This window comes from Podarcis pityusensis (genome assembly GCF_964106645.2).
Source record: "Podarcis pityusensis genome assembly, chromosome: 9".
Classification (NCBI taxonomy): Eukaryota; Metazoa; Chordata; class Lepidosauria; order Squamata; family Lacertidae; genus Podarcis; species Podarcis pityusensis.
Genome location: NC_138034.1, coordinates 34000608 through 34025703, shown reverse-complemented (window position 1 = coordinate 34025703; position 25096 = coordinate 34000608).

Below are 25096 nucleotides of genomic sequence, written 5' to 3'. Positions count from 1 at the left end.
TACTAGCTTATGATCAGGATGATGCTTACTGAATTCAGAAAAGGGCAAAATTAAAATTTGATTCTCCTCAGATAGAACCCCACACAGAAGTACAGCAAAAAAACCAACAACCCTATTGTTTAAATCCACATTTAATTTAGAATAGTGTGAGCAAAGGGCATATCGGAGATGGAATGTTTTCATGATGCCAATTTTATTTATTTTGAATTGCCACACTCCTTCAGAAAGAAAGCTCTTTCTCTGGTTGGGAACCTTGAACAGTTTTCCTAAGCACTGTAGTCTCAGTCCAGTGAAACTTTCTTGGAACTCAAGCTGCAAGCTTCTCTTGGGAGAGCATTCCACAAGTGCGGAGCCACTGCAGAAAAGGCCCGTTCTCGTGTTGCCATCCCCCAGACCTCTCATGGAGGAGGCACACAAAGAAGGGCCTCAGATGACGATTGGAGGGTCCAGATCAGTGGGGGAGATGGTAGGAAGTGGGAGGCTCCAATTCTGTATACAGTGGTACCTTGGGTTAAGTACTTAATTCGTTCCGGAGGTCCGTTCTTAACCTGAAACTGTTCTTAACCTGAAGCACCACTTTAGCTAATGAGGCCTCCCGCTGCTGCCGTGCTGCCGGAGCACAATTTCTGTTCTCATCCTGAAGCAAAGTTCTTAATCTGAAGCACTATTTCTGGGTTAGTGGTGTCTGTAACCTGAAGCGTATGTAACCCAAGGTACCACTGTATATCCATATCAACCTCACACTGAAAGGTCCTCTCCCAGCCCAAAAAGAAGGCTTTTGCAAAAGTGTTCAGAACTTGGCTAGAGATGAATTAGGAATGGTTTAAGTAAGAGCTTAAGGACTCCAGTCGGTGTGAAGCTGATTTGACAAACAATGAATGCATCAAACAGCAATATTGGGGGGGGGGGTGGAGAACAAGCTGCATATGCATTTTTGGATAATGCTGCATGATCATGGATTAAAAACCCAGCCCTGGAAATGCAACAAGTGCACAGTAAACAAGAGTGTGAACCTAATTTTGTTTACTATTAATAGAAAAAAATAAGGTGACAACAACTGAGCTGCATTTCTGAACCATGCTAAATTGTGGGAGAAAGAGAGAACTAAACTGTTTTCTTTCAAATTCATTCTTTCATTATGAGCAGTGAAAGCTATATCGGTCTCTCCTGCATGAAAAGGTGATAATAGATGCAAAATTGTACATGATAAACCAATTATCAGCTGGATCTAAAAGTGTGATCTTTTATTAAATTACTTTGGGGGAAAGAGTGATCCATCCAACATTTGTCCAACCTCATTGTTTAGCAAAGTTAAAATACTATGCCCAGAGAAAGGTGCATCGTTGCATTAACATTCCATCAGGCATTTCATTTATTTCTTGTCGGAAAAGGAAAAGCAGTAAACCGCAGAAAATGACATCAGAATAAGACTGTGTTGAAGGAGTTGTCATGCTTAGACTCCAAACACCCTTCAGAGTTGCAGTACATTAAGGCGGATTCATGTACAGTGGTACCTTGGTTCTTGAACGACTTAGTTGTCAATCAAATCGGCTCCCAAACATTGCAAACCCGGAAGCAAGTGTTCTGGTTTGCAAACATTTTTTGGAAGCCGACCATCCAATGCGGCTTCCGCTTGAGTGCAGGAAGCTCCTGCAGCCAATCAGAAGCTGCGCCTTGGTATTCGAATGGTTTCAGGAGTCGAACGGACTCCTGGAACTCATTAAGTTTGAGAACCAAGGTACCACTGTATTATCGGGGAAAGATGGGAGTTTATCTTCTGTAGGCATCACTAAGAAGGGACTAATGACACTTTGGAAAAGGAAATATTGGAAATATTTCTACCATACCTTCATCACTTGCCCCCTTAAAGAAAACCTTATAGAAATACAAGATGCCATTGTGGCCAAGATATGGGGGTGGGGGGCACTTGTAATGATTTCCTAAAGGTAAAGGTAAAGGGGTCTCCTGACCATTAGGTCCAGTCGTGACTGACTCTGGGGTTGCGGCACTCATCTCACTTTATTGCCAAGGGAGCTGGCATACAGCTTCCGGGTCATGTGGCCAGCATGACTAAGCCGCTTCTGGCAAACCAGAGCAGCGCACGGAAACCTTCCGGCCAGAGCAGTACCTATTTATCTAGTTGCACTTTGACGTGCTTTCGAATTGCTAGGTTGGCAGGTGCTGGGACCGAGCAATGGGAGCTCACCCCGTCGCGGGGATTTGAACTGCCGACCTTCTGATCGGCAAGTCCTAGGCTCTGTGGTTTAACCCACAGTGCCACCCGCGTCCCTTCTGATTCCCTACAAAGAACCTATTGACCTCCCAATGTTTTATAGTGCTTTCAGGAGGTTACAGAAGATAACAAAGGCCCTTGTTAGAATAGCAAGGGTCATCTGAGTGGCATATTATTTTCTACAGGAGCATTACTATGAACTGCTGATGTACAAAGGAACCAAATAATTATGTATATGTTCATTTTCTATAAATGTGGACAGTTGCATCTCACTTGTGTTTTAAAGCTAGTTTGTGGCCAAGGATGCAGCCCTGAGAAAAATAGACGAGAGAAAAAAAATGTTGAGAGAGAGAGAGACTGTGTGCACTAATAGCTTGCATCAACTTACCAACAGTGTGTGTGTGTAATTTCCCTGCTCTGCCCCTCCCAAGTAATATAATTTTTTCAATGGGGGAGGCAGGGAGATTAGCAGTAAATTAATCCTTTGTTGAGCAGAAAGCTATGCATGTGAAAAAAGGATAGTGTGTTCAGGGAGGCATTCTTGAAAGCAGAATAGTCAAGATATTTGTCCTCAAAGCTCTTATTCCTTTTGAACAAAATCAGCCTCATGTGAAAGCAGTCATAGGTCAAAGCCAAAACCAAAATTCAAAGGAAGTCACACACAGTTCAAAGGCATGCAGCAGATAAAAAGTGTAGACCCTTCAAAGATATGTCCACAAGTTTCAGTGTTATTTTCTCCAAACAAAACAAAACAAAATGAACTCTCACATCTTCCCTATTATAATTTTTTTAAAGGAAGACAGTCTGATTGGGGCATTCTGGCTGATGTATCATAGTGTGTTTTCAAAAGGAAAATGGCAGTGATAAATTAAGGGGTGAATTGTGATGATACTCATGTGCTGCATTGGCTTCTGAAAACTTCATGTTACACAAAAGTTCTCAATAACTCCGTCTCCTCTATACTTCATGGCTTAACATTATATCTGAATGCAGCCAGTGTGGTTGTTGAAGGGCACGATAGGTGGAAGCTTCATTCTTCTAATTTGTGATTATGATCTACTTTGTTTTCAATATGTCAGATAAACAGCAGCCATTCCAAATCAATCAATCAATTGTTTGATAATTAATACACATAAAATATAGTTAGAAATCCAGAACTGTCCATGCTTTGCTACCATCACTTATTCTTACATAGTTAGTGAACCTTGCCACTTCCCCCGTTTTCCAACAGCTATCCAGCTTTTTTGCACTATTTCCTACCCATTAATATAGCAGCTGTAGTTCGGAGATTCCAGATTAGTTTAAAATTGGTCTTGTCCAGAATGTTGCTTCAATTGCCTAACGAAACACTGATACAATTAAGAGTAATATTGTTTCAAGTTGATTTCATGTAGCATCATCCTCTAAAACAGTTATTTTCAAGCAGTCCCACATAAAATCACCTGTTCTCACTTCCTGATGGCTTTTATGACTTTTATTTAATTTTGGTAGAATAAAAGGCCGAACCAAGAAAGTATTTTATTTTACTATTGGTGAATAGTGTTATACTGAGACTAGGATAACTGTTGCTTATCCAAATTCCAAAGCTGATCAAGATGATTTCAGTAAGTTTTCTGAAATGAAGCTGGACAGCCCTTTTGCATGCCAGGAAAATGGAGGCATGAGGGAGCCAACTGGCTCTTACTTGGGTGCAATTCCCCATTGTAACTCAGGATGCCATGGGCAACCAAAGCTGCTTCCTGAGGGTGGGGCAAATGGGGGAAGATTTTTTCCCTCTGAGGACTGGCCTGATCTGGGGGCTTGGAGGTGCGCTCAGTGTCGCTGCCTTTGCCTGCCTCCCTCGATTGCGGTCACCCTTGCTTGGACAGCTGGTTAATGGCTGGAAGGAATTTCACTGATGGCCTTAACTGGACAACAGCCATGAGGTTTTCTTCTCCAGCATAGCAAATACATCCATTTGTTGGCTACATCAGTCCTGCCCAGTGGTGGATGAGGGCATTAGGCAGGATCCATAGCTTATGAGGGAATCCCCATAAGGGGTCTTGGGGTAGTGGCAAAAAGCTTCAGTTCCAGTGAGGGACCTGAGCTAGTGACCACATTCCCATGTTGCTTTGCGGGCCCACCTGCTGGATCCCTGCCATTGTAGGCCCCTCCTCATTGCCAATTTATTTGGCTGTTCCAGCAGCTGGACTGGGTGGTGATGCCAGCCAGCAACTAAGCTACGCAATGGATGGATCCTTGCCCTATGCTACACCAAACCAGCTATAAAGTTGTGGCCATACTTAACCCACACTCTTGTTTCAACTTATTATTCCTGCCAAACTCTGCCTTCCACATTGGTGCACCTGGTGCGCAAGTAGAATCTAGCATTGTGTTCATGCAGATTCTCAGGAAACAACCATTGCTATTAACATAGCTGTTTAAATCTTTTCATAATGAAGGAATATCTTAATTTAACAAATGTGGCAGAGGCACACAATTACACCTTACATTATTGAAAATCTAATTTAAACATATCCTGGAAATATGAGAATGACAACGCACCTCCAGAAGTCAAGCGCTTTTATCTTGGAGGTTTACAAAATTGCTAGTTCACATGCTGAAGGGAGGTTTTAAAGATTTGAACAAAATGATGGTAATTATGATCAGGGAAGCAAATGTCACCCATGTAATTTGCAGGAACCTTTGACTGTATTCCATGAAATGAATAAAGAATTTGTGGCAGAGATTATCATAATATGAAAATTTCTATATAAAAAAGAAAAAGTTAACACTGTTGAATGAGTCTGAAATGCATTTTAGAGATTGCCCGTAATCATTTGGATCTTAACACAGAACTGTTTGTGTCTTAGTATAAATGATGTTGTAGCCATCTGAAAGCGACAGATGGATTTATTCTGCAATTCTGTAACTTCCTCCCTGGAAGGAAGTTATACCATATTCAGTAGGACTTACTTCTGAGTAGATATGTATATAATTATAGCAATCTTAAAATCATCCACTGGATGCAACTGCAGTTCATTAAAATAAACCAGGCTTCCTCAACCTTGGACCTCCAGATGTTTTTGGCCTACAACTCCCATGGTCCCTAGCTAGCAGGACCAGTGGTCAGGGATGATGGGAATTGTAGTCTTAAAACATGTGGAGGACCAAGGCTGAGGAAGCCTGAAATAAACAAAGGTAGTGGCAGGGAATACCTTAAGTCGGTGCTGAGAAAATATGTGGCTACCAGCTTCTTCCACAATTCACCATGCTGACTGAGATGCCTCCACCAAGAACTTCTTCCAAAGCATAGCAGTATGGGTAGACTTTTCTCTTTCCCATCAGTGGCCCTACAGTGACATCCGTTGATTCCATCCTCACTATCTGTTGCTGCTCCTGTAAATGTTCTTTAACGACGAGGGCCTGACTGCATGTGACAAATTCAAAATTCAAATATCTTTAATACGGTCAATGACCAGGAAGCAATTTATAATGACTGCATGTGACATTAACAAAACAATTAGCAATCCTGCCATGAGGTTTAAAAATTTGAAAACAGGTTCAGCATTTTTAAAGATTTATTTTTAGATGGTATTTAACACTGAGGCAGCTTAATCACATATACTCAATAGTGAACCGATCTTGTTGGAGATATAGGATGCCTAATGCTGACATTTTACACATCCTTTGGAAATGTCCCAGATTAAGAACATTCTGGTCTGATATCATTAAGGCAATTAAAATTATCATGGGGAATATTCTACCTAGTGAACCACTGATTCTTCTTTTCAGATATATCGAAGAAGTACAGTGGTACCTCGGGTTACATACGCTTCAGGTTACAGACTCTGTTAACCCAGAAATAGTACCTCGGGCTAAGAACTTTGCTTCAGGATGAGAACGGAAATCGTGCTCCGGCAGCGCGGCACCAGCAGGACGCCCCATTAGCTAAAGTGGTGCTTCAGGTTAAGAACAGTTTCAGGTTAAGAACAGACCTCCAGAACAAATTAAGTACTTAACGTGAGGTACCACTGTATCGCCGAAGCCATAGAGAGAAACAGATAAGTGACACGGAAAGAGTCATTTGAACAACTAAACTTAATAGCACATCAAAAACTGGTTGTGCAAGTCCCCCCCCCCATTTGAAAAGCAGTTTACCTGGCTGCATGGAGAGCTGTCGTTGAGGAGAACAAAGGCCACCCCCCTCCATCACTTGGGTTCACAGAAGAATGTATTGCAGTTTTTGAGGAGTCAGTCTGGATATCAATGGGTCCCTTCCAAGCCTGCGATTCTGTACCCGGTCAGGTTCAGAATCAAGTAGTAGAAGCTCTTGAACTCCTCAGACCAGCCTGTTTGCAAGATAATTGCCTTAGCTGGCAGTTAAGTTCTGTCATTTACATGTCCAAAGAGGTTGCCCTGTTGCCATAGAGACAAATGAGTGGACCTTTTCCCAGCTCACCCGGCTGAATGTCATGTTATCCTAGGATGGAGAACAATGAGTCAAAGGAGGCTCTGTTTGTATGTGAGTGAGTTTGGTTGGAAGCTGAAGGCATAGAGGCTTTGTCAGGCTCTGTGCTGGTCCCAAAGGTCTGGTATGGGGACCTAACAAACAGACAAGATCTGTGGCTTGTTAATAGTGTGAGCTCCTCCATCCTAGCCTCAGGTTGTATAGATATGTAAATACAGCCATATATGCTAAAGACACCACTGTCTCTGTTGATATTCATTCCAAGGAAACCAAAGTCTGGGAAAGGGCAGGCACCCCTGGAGTCTCTTACCACTTGGAGAGTTGGGTGTGTGTAACAGTATTTACTGTCATTATCCTCACTTATTGTTTAAAATTCTTCGCATCCTGGCCATGTTTCCCTCCCCTGGTATGCAATTTTTGCTACCATGCCTTGTTGTTTCTCAGCATCCAGCAGGTATATTTGCAAACACTCTCCATGGTTCTAACTGTGAAATGCATTTTGTGGATCAGAAACCCAAGTTTTCTTTGTGCAGCTCCTACATGAAAACATTCGAAGATGCCAGGGAAGAAGAGTTTTGCTCATTTTCAGAAAGAAAAGCATTACTTCATGGTATGAGTTCTCTCTAAATTCAGCTCAATGAAGCATAACACCACACAATTTTGACTATCGCTCTCTCAAACATGGCTCAGCGTTGAAGGAGAAAAAGAAATCCTGATGGCTGGCATCATTACAACTCTCAAGTATTTCTTGTTTGATGAGATATCACAAAGGAACCATGCAGGGATGAATACATAACGAGTTCCTCACTTACCCCTCAATGTATTATCTATTTCTGCAACATTACACATGTTTATGGGATAAAACACTTCTTCATTTGTAGGTTGTGAGAAGTCTGGCTTTATTCTTGCACACAGATATGTCTGATTAAACTCACTTCCTTTATTGGGACTACTTACTACACGTGTAGGACTGCAGTTACTGTTCAGCAAATCCTGATTATATGAATTCACTACTTCACAGTTTGTTTTATCCAGTGACAATGGTCTTGCTTTGGCTATATGGCATAAACCTTAACATGTGAGATGCTGGAGCCCAAGTCTGCAAACTATGAAAGCTGCTCTTTCTCACTAGCCTAGAGATGTTTGTGGGCCCTTGACAAGACCTGTTCAGAAGACATAGCCTGGACCAGGATAGCCTGACCACAGTGGTCCATGCATTGGGAATCTGAAGATTACATTACTTTAATGCACTTTAAGGAGGGGCTGTCCATATATCTGGCCCAGAAAATGGAGATGGACTAGAGAAATGAGTGATGAATTTAAAGTTGCTTTTATCCAAAGACTGCCTTAGTTTGAGATCCCAGCTGATTCTAGTGTGATCTCCAGGGAAAGTCTGTGAAGTGTCTGAGCAATTGGTGAAGCCATGTTTAGCTTTGAAGAATCAGAGTTCACATCAGGCTTAGCATCTCAGACCCTCCACATGTCCCTATTTTCCAAGGACAGTCCTGAATTTACAAGAAGCTTGTTCTGGTTTCTGATTTAACCATGGAATGTCCTGCTTTTCCTTAGGACGTCCCTATTTCCATTAAAGAAATCTTGGAGGGTATGGAGTCTCTATACATAATTTATTCTGAATTAGAAAGTTCATAGGAGGCCTTAGAAAGACTTCAAGGAAGTGTAGACATTCTTTTACTCCTAGGTAAGTGTAAATAGAATTTCAGCCTAGGAGTCTAATTACATATATGATGACTGCATTTAAATAGTAATAGCAACACTGACAACAAATCAGAAAATTACTTATAACTCAAGGATGAGCACAGTGCAAAAGCAAAAAAAAATCTGAATTTTCATGTTATATCACCCTTTAAAGCAGGATATACATACACATGTAAAAAAGTGTGTGAGAGAGAGAGAGAGAGAGAGCGAGAGAGAGAGAGAGAGAGATATTATTAAGCTTTTAAGATTCATTTAATTGAATATGATAAAGTCACACCTATTCTTAAACAACACACTTCTTGAAATTGTGGGATGATAAGTGCTTAAATTTGACCACTCGGTGTGTGTGCACGTGTGTAATAAATAATATTAAAGTGGATAATTATGATGCAGAATTGCACAATATTACTTAATCATAAACAAAGTGTCAGCAGGCCCATCTGTGATTATGCTGTGTGTACCCAACAAACTTGATATATTGCCTCTTGGCTTATGCCAAATACTTCCTGAGGTCTAATTGTACATTGCTTTCAATTAAAATGGCATAAAGAAAGACCAAAATGCAATATGCTGAAGGGAGTGAGTCTCAGTATAAGCACTTTAATGTGAAAATGATATCTCTGGCCTCATAAACATCTGTTTACAGCCATGTAACTAGCTTATTGTTGGAACGATCTACTGGGAAATTCTCCCATTCCATATGCCCACTGGAACAAATGGGAGCAGCATGAAAGCCATGAATAGTGGATTGTGCTCTACACCCTTAGTCCAGAAAAAAGCAATTAGAAGTGTTCTGTGAAACAGATTCATTATTAAGAATTGAATGGCAGAAAAACAGGCATATTAGCCATATTTTTAGTCTAATTGCTGTAATCCAGTGATGGCAATCATGTGGCGATCAGCTGCAGCTTAGCTAGCTGTGAGAAAAATAAGCCCCATGTTTAGCAACTGGCTGATAGATGTAGCTCTGGATGAGCTACTGATCAAACAAATGGGTTCTGTTTACCTACCCATGGCTTAATTTGTGGTTTGAATCAAGCCCACAACTATGATCCCTGCTTGAGAGCCACACATAGCATTCAGCGAAAGAGGAAAAGACTGTGTTCAATTCTCACGCAGTCTGGGCAGCTGGACTGAACCAGTAATGTTCAGAAGATGGTGGAACTATGGCAAAGGGGAACCTGTGGCTCTCTGGAGGTTGTTGGATTCCAAGTCCCATCAGGCTCAGCCAGCATGAACCAATAGTTGGGAATGATGGGTTTCTGAGTCCATCAACATCTGGAGAGCCATAGGATCCCCACTCCTCTTATGACAGATAAACAACTCCACTTAGGAGAGGTGAAGCAGACAATGTGAACCACAGAATTGGGCCTCGAGATTGCAACAAAACGGTGGTCAGGGAGGCGCTGCTGTTGCCCATATTCCTGTTTATGCAGGGATAAAACAAAACAGATTAGAATGCTGTGTATCAGAGTGTTAAGATCACCCTACACTGTATGACAGAGAGGAATGCATCTCTGTCTTTTAAAAAATGGAATTAAAATAGCAACCACAGCAGTGGGGTAGAATGATCCTTGCATTGGAACAGATAAATGACAAACTGGGCTTGAGCTTCTGATGGGTTGGGCTTCAATAGTAAAGGCTTAAGGAACAAGGAACTCTTCATTTCACCTTTCCAAGCCATTACGAGTTTCCTTGCCTCAGCTAACAACTTCATCAGCTGATGAAAGTGTCCCTATTGTGTGTATTAGTGCTACTGGCTAATGCCCAAGACACCACAAGGTCCCACTGAACAACCCTTGACCAGAGTTCAGAACTGCTTTTGTTCTGGCACCTGTCACACTTTGCAGAACACATCACAGCAATTCCAACCGTGCCTGACTATAGCACAGTCATAACTCCCACAATTTGAAATAAATTACAATTGCTTTGTTCAAAAAAGTGCCACACGCTATGGTGATTTTTGTTTCAGGGTATCACATGCCTTCCTTTCTAAGTTACATAATCTTTTTTTCTTTTTCTTTTTTACACGGGACCTGTAACTGTTTATTTAATTTTAGGCCATCTGCTCCACAAATGTTATTGCTAAGCTATCTCCCAAGTCCCATGGCAACACTGAAAAGCACCAAGATTCCTGCTTTTCTTTACAGAGATGCTATGAAGATTTTACTTTTCTCATTGTAAGGTACTTTGTAGCAGTTTTGTAGAGCAAGGGGGAGCATGCATTTTGTAACAAATTTATTTATTTAGAATATTGATATACTGCTCTTCACAATACAGAGGTAAGAACAGCAGGTAAAAGCTTATAATCGTATCATACTTAACAAGCCTTAAGAAACTAAAAAGGTGTTTAGCTGTTGCCAAAAGATAATCATGGTGATGTTGTATACAAGCCTCCCTGGAAAGGCCATTTCCTAACTGCTCATAGACAAATAAGCCCCCTTTCTAGCTGATACCTGTGAAGCAGAAGCCCCTCAGAAAAGACTATAAAGCAGAGGATCTTAAAGTGCAAACTGGTTAGTATTGGAGTAGACCAGATGTGGTTGGACTGCAATTCCCATTCTCTCTGACTGTAGGCTATGCCAGCTGAGGTTCATCGGCGTTCTAGCCCAACAACATTTGGAGGGTCATAGGTTCCCCACACTTGGAGAATATGCTCCCTAAATAAAAATGTTAATTCACCTGGATCATTTCCAGTGCACCTCTCTTAAAAACGAGGATTTATGCCTGTGTCTTTGGAGAAGGGGACGACAGAGGACAAGATGGTTGGATAGTGTTATTGAAGCTACCAGCATGAGTTTGATCAAACTGCGGGAGGCAGTGGAAGACAGGAGTGCCTGGCGTGCTCTGGTCCATGGGGTCATGAAGAGTCGGACACGACTAAACGACAAACAACAACTTTGGAGCCTGCACTCCATTCTTTTCAGTTGTGTGTGTTCTGCACAAGGCCTTTGTGGTGAGCTTTGATGTGTAAGACTTATCGCCATTGTTTATTGTCATCACACTACTTCTTTAGCAGCATAATCCAAGACATGACTGGATTCTACTGAGTTCATTGGGCGTTATTCCCAGGTAAGTGGGCCTAGGACTATATCCTTAATGCAGCATATTCCTTTACAATCATTAAAAATGAAAGCGTAGGTGATATAAAAGGCTGCTTTACAAAAGATGCAACATGCAATGCAATCCTATATACATTTTGCTGAGTTCAATGAGGTTTACTCCTACATAAGTAGGTATAGGATTATAGCCATAGTGAAATAATTTCATTCCAGAAGGGCACTAGAAATGGATTATACATAAATACTGTAAAGCAGGATTAGGCAGCAATCTCCATGACATGGGAGTAAGTTCCATTGAGTAGACAGATATACAATTGCACTGTTAGCAAGATCGGTCATAAGCCATGGCCATGCTGTTGATAGATTTTACTATCATTAAATCCCGCAAAATATTTTAAATGGGGTACAACATAATTAGTGAAAGAAAATGCTACGTAGAGCAAGAACGTCACATTTTAAAAATTACAGGGCATGGGGTTATAGACTTGAAATGACTCTTTCATTTAGCACTATTAAACAGATTCAACCAGACTGCTAATTTTATATTTCATTCTGTTTTTCTGCCCCCTTATTTACAGAGCGCTGCCAGATCTCAGTAGTTAGGAAGCTTGTCAAGAAACTCCTCTTTCATATTAAAATTATGGGTTTGGTCTTATATTATTTAGGCAGTTAATGTATTTAAAAAAAAAAAAACAAAACCCACAAACATATTTATTAACATTTTCTCAATATTGCAGATAGATAGAAAGAACAAACAAACAATAACTTCTGAATCCTAAGAATGTAAAAGAACTCAAAGGTGTCAGGTGCACTTAAAATAGCCTCTGCTTCCACAAAAATACAAATGAACAGGATTCATAGGGCTACACCAAAATCTCAACTCTAACTGTACAAGTCTACACATATAGTTATAAAATATTTGGGTGTGGGTGGATGCAGGTGAATTGCCCCATCGCAAACCTGTGTCCTTACCTGTTTGCTGTGTGCATAAAGCATACCTCCACAAACTTTTACATGACTCTGAAAGCAGTAAACAAACAGGTACTCCTGTTGTAAACAAACAGGTGCTCCTGCGATCCCACCATCTCCAGTGCATGTTTGCTGGATGTGACTAGGTGCATGAGAAGAGGGATTTTATTTCTGTACTTCTTCAGTTCAACATTTAAAGGGGGCGGGAACCACTCTGCAAACGGATAGCTAGACAATGTGTCTATCAAAACAGCAGCAGTAGAACCAATGGTTCCATCAGATCTTCCTATGATATGCACAGAGGTGCTAGGGTGGCCAGAGGATAGACCTCTATTTGAAGGTCTCCCTGGTCCAGCAAATAAACAATTAATAAATATCAGTTACTTGCCGAAAATGTTTTTAATGTTTGATATTTTATTATGTTTCTATATGTGTTGGAAGCCGCCCAGCTAGGTAAGATATAAATAATAACATTATTTATTATTATTGCAAAAAGCAACCCTTTTAAAACCCAGATGGAACACTGGCAAAGGAGGAGCAAATAACAACAAAACCTCATTCTTAGTGCCATCACAGAAAAGGCCGTCTCATAGTTATATGAGCTAGCTTGGCCGCAGGGATTTTGACACTGTAACCTTAAGACTTGATCACTGAAATGTGCTGTATGTGGGGCTTCCCTAGAGTGTAACCCAGAAGCCACAACTGGTGCAGAATGCAGCAGGCAGATTGTGGATTGGGATACCCCGCTGACACCATATAAGGGGGTGGCAACTTACCTGGCGCAGGGGCAGGTAAGCCCCGCCCTGCATCATTGATCACAAGACAACACACACACAGTATTTGAATGGCAATGCCCAACAACTTGGGGAGGCTCAAATATTTTATGGGGTGGCAAAGGAACCTCAGCCCCTAGAAGATGGTTCCTATACCATATAAGGAGGTGCTGAAGGAGCTGTACTGGCTGCCAGTGTACTACCAGGCACAGTTCAAGGTTCTGCTGTTAGCATTAAAGTGATCAGCAACTTGGGACCAAGATATCCCTGCCTGGAAACGGTGCTAATATGCCTCAGATATGCACTTAGCCTTTACTAGACCCAGGGCTTTTAGTGTTGAAGCTCCCGGTGTCTGGAACCAATAACCAGCTAAAATAAGACAGGAGCCTAGTGTGATGATACGTAGGCACCCAATTTTGTTTCAAAAAGCTCTCCATGAGGTGTAACCTAGTCATTTACAGGAGCTCGGTGTTATATATCTAATGAAACAGGTACATTCTTTTAGAGTTTGTGTGGAGAGTTTTATCGTTTTGGAATTTGTAGAGTTGGTTTTGTTGTTCGTAGAGCTTGTGTCTCATTCTGTTTTTCCCATGTATACTGCTTCAATGACTTTGTGCTGTGAAGCGGTCTATACATTTGTTAAATAAAAATAGTTATTGTTGCCCCTACCTCGGAAGGTGGTAAGAGGGGCGAAAGGGCATCATTAGACCACCTTAGTAGATGGGCAGTCTTAAGTGACCATTTTGAGCCTATTTGAGAAAGAGTCTTACCTCGTAACCAGTATGCAGCACTACAGCTTTTGTTACTACAAATAGATGGTGGGTGGAACTCAGCAATTTCAAAAAGCTGATGTAATATTGTTCATAAAAGCATTAAACAAGAAATAACCCATAATATACTCTTGTTTCATCTCCTTTGTGACAGAGATGCTGTTTTGTAACACTCTGTGGAGTTAGTTCATATCCTTAGGCTGGAATCAGAATGCTAATAAAAAACCCAACCTTTATTAATCTTAACAATTTGCAGTTCAGATCATTTCAAGTTTGTTCCCTGCCCCCCCCCACCCACATACACAGTAGTTCTATGTCAAAAACGGTTTTTAAATCAAGACAAGCAAGAGAAAAGGCCTATTTTTAAAATCATATTTGCAAATAAGATCTGCAAGTGAAAGGAAACTGTACGCAGTTTCATATCCTGCTCTGAAACCTCAAGGAAATATAACTATCAATTCTGCAAGGGGGAAAAGGGGGTAAGGGAAGAGGGGTAATTGATTTGTGGCAAGGGTGCAGGTTGGTTCTTGCTTTTATTACGCATTTTGTGTTTTTATCTTGTATTTTTATGTTGTGAGCTGTCCTGAGATCTAGGGATGAAGGGTGGTATAAAAAATTAATAAATAGTAATAGCAATAATAATAAAATACCACATTTAAGTCCCGACCCCATCCTCAAATCTGAACAGTATGTTTGGCATATAGTTTTTCCAAAATATCAAGATGTCTGTTTTTTCTATGAATAGATGCTAAATGTTTGTGGCTTGTGGCCTGAGAATGTGGTTTGTGCAACCAATGTTGTCTTTCTGTCTTTTCTCTTGTGTTCCTCAGTAGCTTCCAACAACCCTGGGGGTGGGGGGTGGGGGAGAAGGTTGGGGCCTTCTCCTGGACAGTTGGGCAGGCTGTGCCATATGGGGCTGAAATTGAAGAAATAATTCACCCAAATCAGGAGCAGAAATCTTGGGCTCAAGACTGTTTTTAGTGCTAAAAGGGATGGGAGGGGGTTCTCTGGGGGAGGGGGTGTTTGTGGAGGTGGCTGAAGGTGGCGAGGAAGGGAAGAGAAACTTTGTTTGCATGAACTACCTTCTCCTTGCACAACCATTAGACATAGCTCTATGTCCTTTCTTATAGGTGTTGACAACAATGCTGAGTTCTTCCATCTCCTAGGAATGAATGAATATTTCCATCAGCCATTGGCCATAGCAATAAAACAACAATGCGATATACAGTGGTACCTCGGGTTACATACGCTTTAGGTTACATACGCTTCAGGTTACAGACTCCGTTAACCCAGAAATAGTACCTCAGGTTAAGAACTTTGCTTCAGGGTGAGAACAGAAATCGTGCTCCGGCAGCGCGGCGGCACCAGGAGGCCCCATTAGCTCAAGTGGTGCTTCAGGTTAAGAACAGTTTCAAGTTAAGAACGGACCTCCAGAATGAATTAAGTACTTAACCCGAGGTACCACTACAAAGAATAAAAATAAAAAGTCAATTATATAAAATACATTTTAGGGTCTTGAATCAATAGTCAAATAGTGGATCTTATTCTGATTGCCCCAACTAAAAACCTTGTAACCTTTGCTGTCACCTGCTCATCTTGATCTGCCAAGAGAAAGGACACTGTGGCAGTGGTTGGGCGACCCGGAATGGACAATAAAAGAGGGGTGATAATCTCATTCCTCAAGTTTTTATAAAGAGTGCAAGCCAGAAGGGCATGCACCACCGATTCTGTACTGCCATCTACACAGGGACATTTTCGTGTGGAATCTGTTGGAATCATCCCTCAAGTACAGCCAAGGGCAATACATTCAATCTTGCGAGAGTAAAAGTGCGTCTGTATTTTGGAATTGCTAGGTTATGCAGATAGGGTGCCAGTGAGTCAAAATGGGGAAATAGTCATCCCATGGGCAAAATTTCCTTATTGTGGCCAAGCTGCATCTCCAAGGAATTTATTCCATAGAACTGATATCACAGGGAGGACTGCATCCAGCTGTTGGGCCAGATCCTTATATACCCCACCCCTACAAACCACACATTCCCACAAATGTTTTTGCCTAGCTAGACTGGGCCCTTGAACTCCGAGAATGTTTCATGCTTCCCTGGAGAAAGGACAGTGCTAGGGTGTAGAAATTTGCCTACCGTACGGAAGTTAACACTTGTTGGTCCGCATATTTTTGCCTCTGACCCTGACCACCACTGACATGTGTCCCTCAGAAAGATTGTCTAGAAGGGAATGTGGATGCCAGAATGAAAATGTTCCTCACTCCTGCCTTAGGAACAAGGAAAATCACACAGAAGTGGGGATGGTTGGGGGTGGGAGCGAGAGAAAAAGCCGTAGTCTGCATATACAGTACCATACAGTTACAGCTTTTCTCTTAGTACATTGTTTTTAAAATGAGCTCTTTCTTTATAGGTTTACTATCTTTTCCAGACAATGCTGTTGGATTAGCAGAGATCTATGTTATTGGCTTTATAGTCGTCATGATTATTCTCGGCAAATTGCTCTAAAATGGGCTTTGTGCTGCAAATCTAAAATTATTAACCAGGAGCTTCCATGAAGGAGACGCAGCAATAGTGGTCATGAAAAGCGATAAAAACCTGCTAATAATGTAATCACTAGCAATCAGTAATCAGTCCAGGGTAGTGTATTTACTTCTCCATTGTGACTTAATTACATTTCCTAGGTGACTTCATATTGTGCCAAAATACAATTACATCAAAATAGGAACTAAACCAAGAGGATGTTGCAGAAACATTTCAAATGCTCCCCCCGCCATAAGCAGTGACTTGAAGTGAAACAGAAAATACATTTGTAAAGAACCAACATTTTTTCTTCATTTTGTTGCAAAGGCTATAATTCTCTGGGTTATTAGAAGCCACTCAGAGAATGGCTAAGCAACCGGTACTGTATTCATTTATCCTTTTGTCCTTTTAAGCTCTCAAGCTGCAGTGTCTCCATAGTAACTCAGTCTTTTCACTCTGAAATCCATTAGCTGGATTCAGCACTACCATAAAATCAAAGCCAGGAAATTTTTTAAAAGTGGCTTTAAAATTTATAACAAAGATTACTAGAGGGGGGGAAACATTCCTTTAAAGGCTGAGTTAAAAAAAATAAAAATCTTAAAACTTACTTTCTTTTTTTTTACAGCTTTTCCTGTAAGTGGAAAGCTAATGGGCATTAAAGGACACTATTCAGACTGTCATGTCAAACACATCGTAGGGTGTGCTAGTTTTAAATTACTTTCAAAACAAACATTTTCCTCTAGAATGTCATTTCAATGTGCTTGTTTTTTAATTATATGATGATGAAATAGTAGTACTATCTCCAAACAATTCACTTAAGACCAGAGGACGATAACATTCAGGTTAAACCATATATTTTCTAATGTCAAAACTTGTCCCTGTGCCAATTAAACGTGTTGTTCGTACTCAAGGTATTTATTACATGAACAGAATTGTCACACATTTGCAACTAAATATATCTTGAGTGTACGTATATTGAAAGACTATATTGTTTCCTTATGTCCTCCTACATCTCTATACAGCTTATAATGGGCTGGATCCAGATTGAAGCTGCAACTCTAAAGACACATCCTAAGGAGTAAGCTACAGTGAACACAGTGGGGCTTCCTTTCGAGTAAACATCTATAGGATTGTACTGTGTTAGCTGAACATAGTCATGACTTGCCCCATTGAGGTCCACTGGAACTCAGTCTGGATCCAACCCCTTATACAACTCAGATGATTCAAAAAGACTATGAATACTGTGTTGACCACAGAACCACATGCATGACTAATTACACAGCACACTGCCTTTATATCTGAATATTTGTCTATCCAACCCATCATGGTCAATACTAGTTGGCAAGTACTAAATTAAAACACCAAACCAGCCACAAAATATTTGGGGTTCAAAACCAAGTGGACCATTTAATGTTACATGAATAAATCACCTGATTGTGAAAAGCACTGAGGTGCTGCTAAATATTTCAGCATATTAATTTATTTCAATATTAAGCAAATGTATTTTTTCAATCACCAATGCAAAGCATTCAACACTTTAAATGCATAATATTTTATATTAGAGAAAGATGTTACCTTCATATTCATTCCTGATCTTTTGTAAGTTGTTTCAGGAAATACACACTTGAGCTGTACCACAGGAAGCAATAACCCTGACATTAAAAAAACAATATCCTTGATCAAAGATTAAATATGTTATTTAAGATATGATTTTAACAAAAGTTGCTGGATTCTAGGAACATCAGCGCAGGTTAGTGGGATATTTAATACTGTGCAGAAACTTTCCCTCAGATCCTAAACGCATTACACGGATTTATCAATGATTTCAGTGGAATTTCTTCTCCTGTAATGGGTGAAGGGAGATAACTTTCACCCTTCACTCTATTTTCTACTGCTTGCAATATGAAAGCAATATTGAAAAAAAGTATTTTATCAAAACTAAACTTAGAAAAAAAAGGTTTAAAGCAAACTGAGATGAAGCCCATATTCTTCTGCTTCTCAGAAATATGACACATATCCCTGAAATAGAAACATGAATGCTGAAGATTCTCTTCGTTGTTATGAAAGGAGCCACTTACTTATGATTTCTGTGTTCGGAATTACCCTTCTTTTTGTCATTTATTCAGCTTTGACTTTGAGTAAATGCCTTCTTTGTGCCTCTGTACCATGACTGTATAATAAAAAATGCAGAACAATATTTATTACAGTTTGAATACTCTTGATGCCTGAAATCTTCAAATATCAATGCTGCAAACAGCAAGTACAACATATTATTAGTCACCTTTTCTATGTGCTACCTCCGTAAGCCCTCTAACCATATATACACTGTGCACATCATTTTGTGTATCTGCACAAGAAATGTCCTATCACAATAACAATTACTGGAATCATGGAAAGCCTTTTCACTGCACAAATCACTGCACCACCCCCAGTGGACTAACATTGCCCTGGTTTGCACATACAGTGGTACCTCGGGTTACATATGCTTCAGGTTACATACGCTTCAGGTTACAGACTCCGCTAACCCAGAAATAGTACCTCAGGTTAAGAACTTTGCTTCAGGATGAGAACAGAAATTGTGCTCTAGCGGCAGGAGGCCCCATTAGCTAAAGTGGTGCTTCAGGTTAAGAACAGCTTCAGGTTAAGAACGGACCTCCGGAATGAATTAAGTACTTAACCCGAGGTACCACTGTACCACTAAATCATGGTTTATCAAACCATGGTGTTATGTGTGAACCTTGCCTAGGAGCTTAACTACTGGTGTTTGCTGCCAACAAATCACAAACTGAAGTTATGGTTTGTTGTTGGCCTATGAAGTTTGGCCTGCTGTAAGTGTTTTGCATGAGGGTTCTGTTCCTGGCCCCCACATGCATTGGCAGAGCGTGCATAAGCCCACCCAACCCCATTCCACTCCCATTCTGCCCTCAGGTCCAAAATGACTCATGCATTGGCAGTCACGTGCCAATTGGACGTTCAGAAAATGGTTGCTGCCTGTATGGCTTGGTGGTATGTGTGAATCCAACACCTTTCCATAAACATGGTTTGCTTGACAACCCCACCCCAGATGCTCACTAAAGGACATAGGTGTGAGGCAAGAGCAGCTGGAAGGCAAAAGCAACTTTGGAGAAAGATGCCATGGTTTTTTTGATTACCTGTGGGACAACTTGTGGTTGACCCATGGTTTTCTAAACCATGGCTTACAGTTATGCCTCCCTTAGGATTGCTGGGACTTGACTTCATACTGTAGTACTGGAAATATGAGAAAGAAGTTTCAGCACAGTAGTGTACAACTTGTGCATTTCTGTGTTCGTTTCCCTGTTCACAATCTTTTTAAAATGGAGCCAGAAACTGAGTTGTTTCATTTGTGACTGACAGTACAATCCTGTGCACGTTTACTCAGAAGCAAGTGCCACTGTGTTCCAATGGATCTTACTCCTTAGTAAGTTCATTTAGGATTACAGGGTCAATTCTGGGAAGCCTTTGGTATAACATCTTAGTCCTCTGCCCCACCTCAGAGATTTAAGGTTCTGTCAGTTTAGGTTCTCTAGTCTAGGTTACTCATTTTCCAGTCTTAAATTCAGTTTTTCACATTTTGCACCAATCTTCTTTTTTTTAGAATTCAAATGGAAATCCAGTATTTTATCACAATTAAAACACATTTTAAATGGAGTTTTGACTAATGTACACATTTTTGTAAGCAAGTTCAGCTAATATAATGCATTTTGTGTGCCATTTTCATTATTATATTCATTTTTATGCACATCCCGTAATATATGCATTTTTATAAACATTGGTTGGAGAGGGGCAAATTTCAAAGGACAGTTGTGTTTCATATTGCAATTGTTTTGAAAATTACAAATTTGATAGATTCCACCTCAAAAATGTACAGATTCAAATTTCTCCTTCCCATTTCCCATCGTATCACGACAAACTTACTAAGCCTAAGTAGTGAAACAATCTTTTATCCATTTGTAACCCTCCTATTTCTTCCTCTGTTGGCTCCCAAGTGTCTATAAAGACTATAAAGAGACATCACTGTGGGCAAGCTTCCCTGGACTGATAAAACAGATGAGCTGGGCAATCAAGGATATTGTCAGAAACAATTCCTATGATAAAGATAACAGGGGCAATTTTCCCTGCAGTGTATTGAGGGAAATGGCTCTGGGGCACAAAATAATGGCATGTTATTTTAGGTGTGTGTGTGCATGTGTGTGCATGTGTATTTTCAAAGTCTTGCGCTGCACCAAGGAAAAAACTTTCCCTAAAGTAGCTACAATTTTAATAGATGAATTTTCATAGTTAATATATGAAATGATACCATCTGCAGGAAGAATTTTCCTTTTTGTGGGTCGGGGTGTGTGCTCAGAAAAAGACAGTGGTCTTCACAGAAGAATTGCTTCACAGAAGAATCCAATAAGCCCTCTACCTGCTTCTTCACAACCTGTTTGGTCATAGAGGCTCCATGTGAAAAAAGCCAGCCATCATATTCACCAAACGGGTAGCAAAATAGCATGAAATTTATTTGAGCTGCCGTATTCCAAGGTAGCGAGAAAGCAGCCCCACCCCTCGCTGACAACAATACTCTGCTTATAATTTTAAAATTGGGTGATAATGAATCATTCTACTTTTTACAGTGTCTCGGGATATTAATTTTATTTCTACAGTGCTTTTGCACCAGTTTTATCTAACAATGAATTATGTGGTACAGCTCTACCTTTGTGACTACAGCGAAACCCTCTTACAGTCAATAAATAAGATACTTCAGAGGTGTTTGCACACATGCTCAGGCATGCATGAGAAAGACAAAAGCATGAGTAAGTTATTTGCTTTTTCCTTTATATGACAGTCTAACTCATTCATGTAATGGACTGAAGTTCCTTGGTTTCAGTGGATGTATTGTGAGTATGATCAACATTGGATGTCACCTACTATTGGGGGGGGGGGACTTAAATCTTCATGCTTTTAAAAGTCTGATCAATTATTATAAATTTTATTTGGAGCACTATATTATTTGGAAACTGAACAAGACTAAATCTGTTGGTGGAGCAATTTAACAAGGCCTTCAGTATACTCTGCTTCTCCATGTAATTTCATTTGGACATTTTTAAGAATGACATTGATCAGAAGCAGGGAAACCATTATTGTCCTTATCTGGTTTGACACAGACCCATTTTACAAGCCCATATAAATCATCACCTGACTACTGTCTTCTCCATTTCCTAACACTCATTCATTGATCAGCCTTGTGCTACATCAAGGGTGGAGAATTCCCAGTTTGCAGTCTGGATAAGGCACACAGCTATTTTATCAGGCCCTCTGGGTTCCCTCACACCCATGAGATGTTCAGTGGGGAGCAGCTGGGAGGAAAAGGGGCTTTAATGTTGTGAAATGTGTGCAATTGTAGCTCCTTCCTCCGCAGGAAAATCAAAGGAAAGGGGGTATGTTTCAGCAGAAAGGCAGATACCGTATTTTTCGCCCTATAGGATGCACTTTTTCCCCTCCAAAAATGAAGGGGAAATGTGTGTGCGTCCCATGGAGCGAATACAGGCTTTCGCTGAAGCCTGGAGAGCGAGAGGGGTCGGTGTGACCAACCCCTCTCGCTCTCCAGGCTTCAGGAAGGTCTGCGCAACCCTAGGGAGCCCGGCGCGAAGCCGCACCGGGCTCCCGAGGGTTGTGCAGAGCTGCCTGCACTCCCGGGCTCGGCGCAGCTCTGTGCAACCCCCCGGAGCCCGGCACGAAGCCGCGCCGGGCTCCCGAAGGTTGCGCAAGCTCCCAGAGCGATGCCAAAGCTGCGTGCAGCTTTGACATCGCTCTGGGACCCGTTCTGGGGGCTGGGGTCGGGGGAAGCTCGCGCCTGGGGGGAGGGAAATAATTTTTTTCCCTTTATTCCCCCCCCCCCCAAAATCTAGGTGCGTCCTATGGGCTGGTGCGTCCTATAGGGTGAAAAATATGGTATATAGAAAGGGTAATACAATTTGCAATTGAATGCATGTAACTTTCAGGATGCAATTGCATTTTGAAGCTTTGAGACAGTCCTTGCAGTTAAGTTGCACAATTATGCTATTTGCATTCTTCTTCTCAGGTTACCGAGCTCTTTTTGGCTTTTACACAGTCAGAACAGATAAAGTGGGGTTGAAGAGCTTATTTTTTTACAATATTTTAAAGGCCATAGAGGAAATGGGAGGTGAAACTACAGGGGAGTTACTAAGAATTAAATATTATTATTCAATTTATATACCGCCCTATACCCGGAGGTCTCTGCTTCCATGGGAAATAGCTTTGAATGTAATTGCATATGTGATTGTGTTTGTTAAGTGTGCATGAATGTGTGTGGGTCTGCCCACATTCACTACAGTGGAACCTCAACTTACGTACAGCTCTACTTATGTACGATTCCAGTTACAACCTTCAGTAGGTGCTTCGACTTATGAACTTTCCTCTAGATACGAACAGAGGCCTTGCCAGCAGCCCGGAGCTCACCTGGCCAGCAGCGGGGCAGCACTGGGGCCTCCATCACTGGGGAGAGGCCTCTGGTTTACCAGAGCTCACCCCGCACTGAGGCCTCTGCTGTCAGGGAGAGGGCCCTCATCCCACCCCCGGATCAGTGGAAGAGGTGCCAGCTGCAAGATGCACAGCAGGGCACACTGCAGCCCAAACCATGCCAAGGAACTAACCTGAGGAAGTCCAGAGAAGAACCTGGCCTGACAAGAAAAAAAAAAGTGACCCTGGCCGAAGTGAATCAGCTCTTTACTGACCCTTGCCCCACCCCCAGCTTGTAGCCAGGTAAGCCCACCCACCCTCAGTGCACGTAAGGAAAAAAAATGTTAATTTTTTTCCCATCTACAATACCATATTATTTATTTGATAGTACAGTACATTGAGTATTGCCTTCATTTTATGGATCTATGGTCTCGTTAGACAGTAAAATCCATGCTAAATTGCTGTTTTAGGGGTTGTTTTTCATCGTCTAGAACAGATCAATTCACTTTTCCATTACTTTCTATGGAAAAGTGTGCCTCTATTTATGTACGTTTCTAGTTATGACAGGACCTCCGAACGGATTATGGTTGTAAGTAGAGGTTCCACTGTACTGGAATGCAGCCCTAACAGCTTTTCAATGGGCTACTGCACTACACTAACCATACTGGTTGGGGCTGATGGAAACCATAGTCCAAAACATTTGGAGGGCACCAGATTAAGGAAGGCTATTCTACACTAAGGCTGCAATACTATGCACATTTACCAGGGTGGGATTCTCACTAAACTTAATGGGTTTTACTTCTGAAAAGACATGCCTAGTTGTGTTGTAAGACTAGTTGGTTTCATATCTACTCAACATTTGTTAGTAATGTTTATACAACTGTTCCATGGGAGAGAAGTAGTTTTACACAGAGGAGAAATAGGGAGACCTTTCCACTGGCTCCAACTAACCACCAGAGCAGAGAAAATGGGGGGTGTGGGGTGTGGGGTGGTGTGGGGTGGTGTGTGTGTGTGTGTGAAAGTGTTTGGGATTCTGGCAACTTACGCCTCCCTGCAATGCTTTCCAGTTCTTCCAAACTACTTCTCTAATGTATTTTATAGACAAATCTGGCTTGAACCAAGCAATAAAAGCAGTGTGGGGAAATGCACCTAGATGCAACTATTGCCTTAAACAGAAAAACATGCACTTAATTTTAGGACCCAAAAGAAAAATGACATAACAGTCAGTAATAAGGCAAAATATGAACTAATGTGAAAATTATGCTGGTTCAGCACCTTGGAGAAGTCCACAGCTTCATTCCGTTCAATTTGTCAGTAACGCTCAGAGTAATTCTTATGAGGTGGGAACCCGATAGCTCACTTGAGGACATACAAGTTCTGCTAGGGTATCACCAGCTTTTGTGAGAACTGACCCATGTAACTTTTTTCTCCATTTAAACTCATTTTTCTCAGGACATCAAATACTCAGACTTGTAAACTGGGTTCCAACCAATTTGAAATATACCTGTGAAGTCTATCTACCCAATGAGAGCTGTAATGAGTACAAGTGAGCTTGGGGACATGGAAAGGAGAGACAGTTTGAAGCTCAGCTAGGGCCCAAGTCATTCATAAAGCATTTAGCTGGGGATTGTAGGTTTGTGTCCCACCTGGGTTGTTCCTTGTTCTTGTTTATCTTAAGGATAGATCAATTGGTTAGAGTGTGGTGCTGATAATGTCAAGGTTGCAGGTTTGATTCCTGTATGGGACAGCTGCATATTCAGGTTGGACAAGATGATCCTCATTGGGCGTCCCAACTCCATGATTCTTTGAATCTATAAGGCTCTATAAGGAGGTCCTGCAACAAAACGTGGCAGTGTGGGATCTTCCTGTTCACTCCATTGCTCATGCCCCTCTCCAAGATATACTATCCTATTCCATCTCCTACTTAGGTTTTCATTTCTCCATTCATTCAGTCAGTATTCTGTAGTCATGGGCCATGCTCAGTCTTCATTGAGCTGCTTTGTTGTTGGGGGAACGGCGGCTTGTTTTTGTCCCTTCAGGATTTTCTTGCACTACTGCAGACCTCAAGTCTTCTGCTGCTTCCTTCTTTTTTCTGTGTGTGCATGGATGCGTACAGTGCTG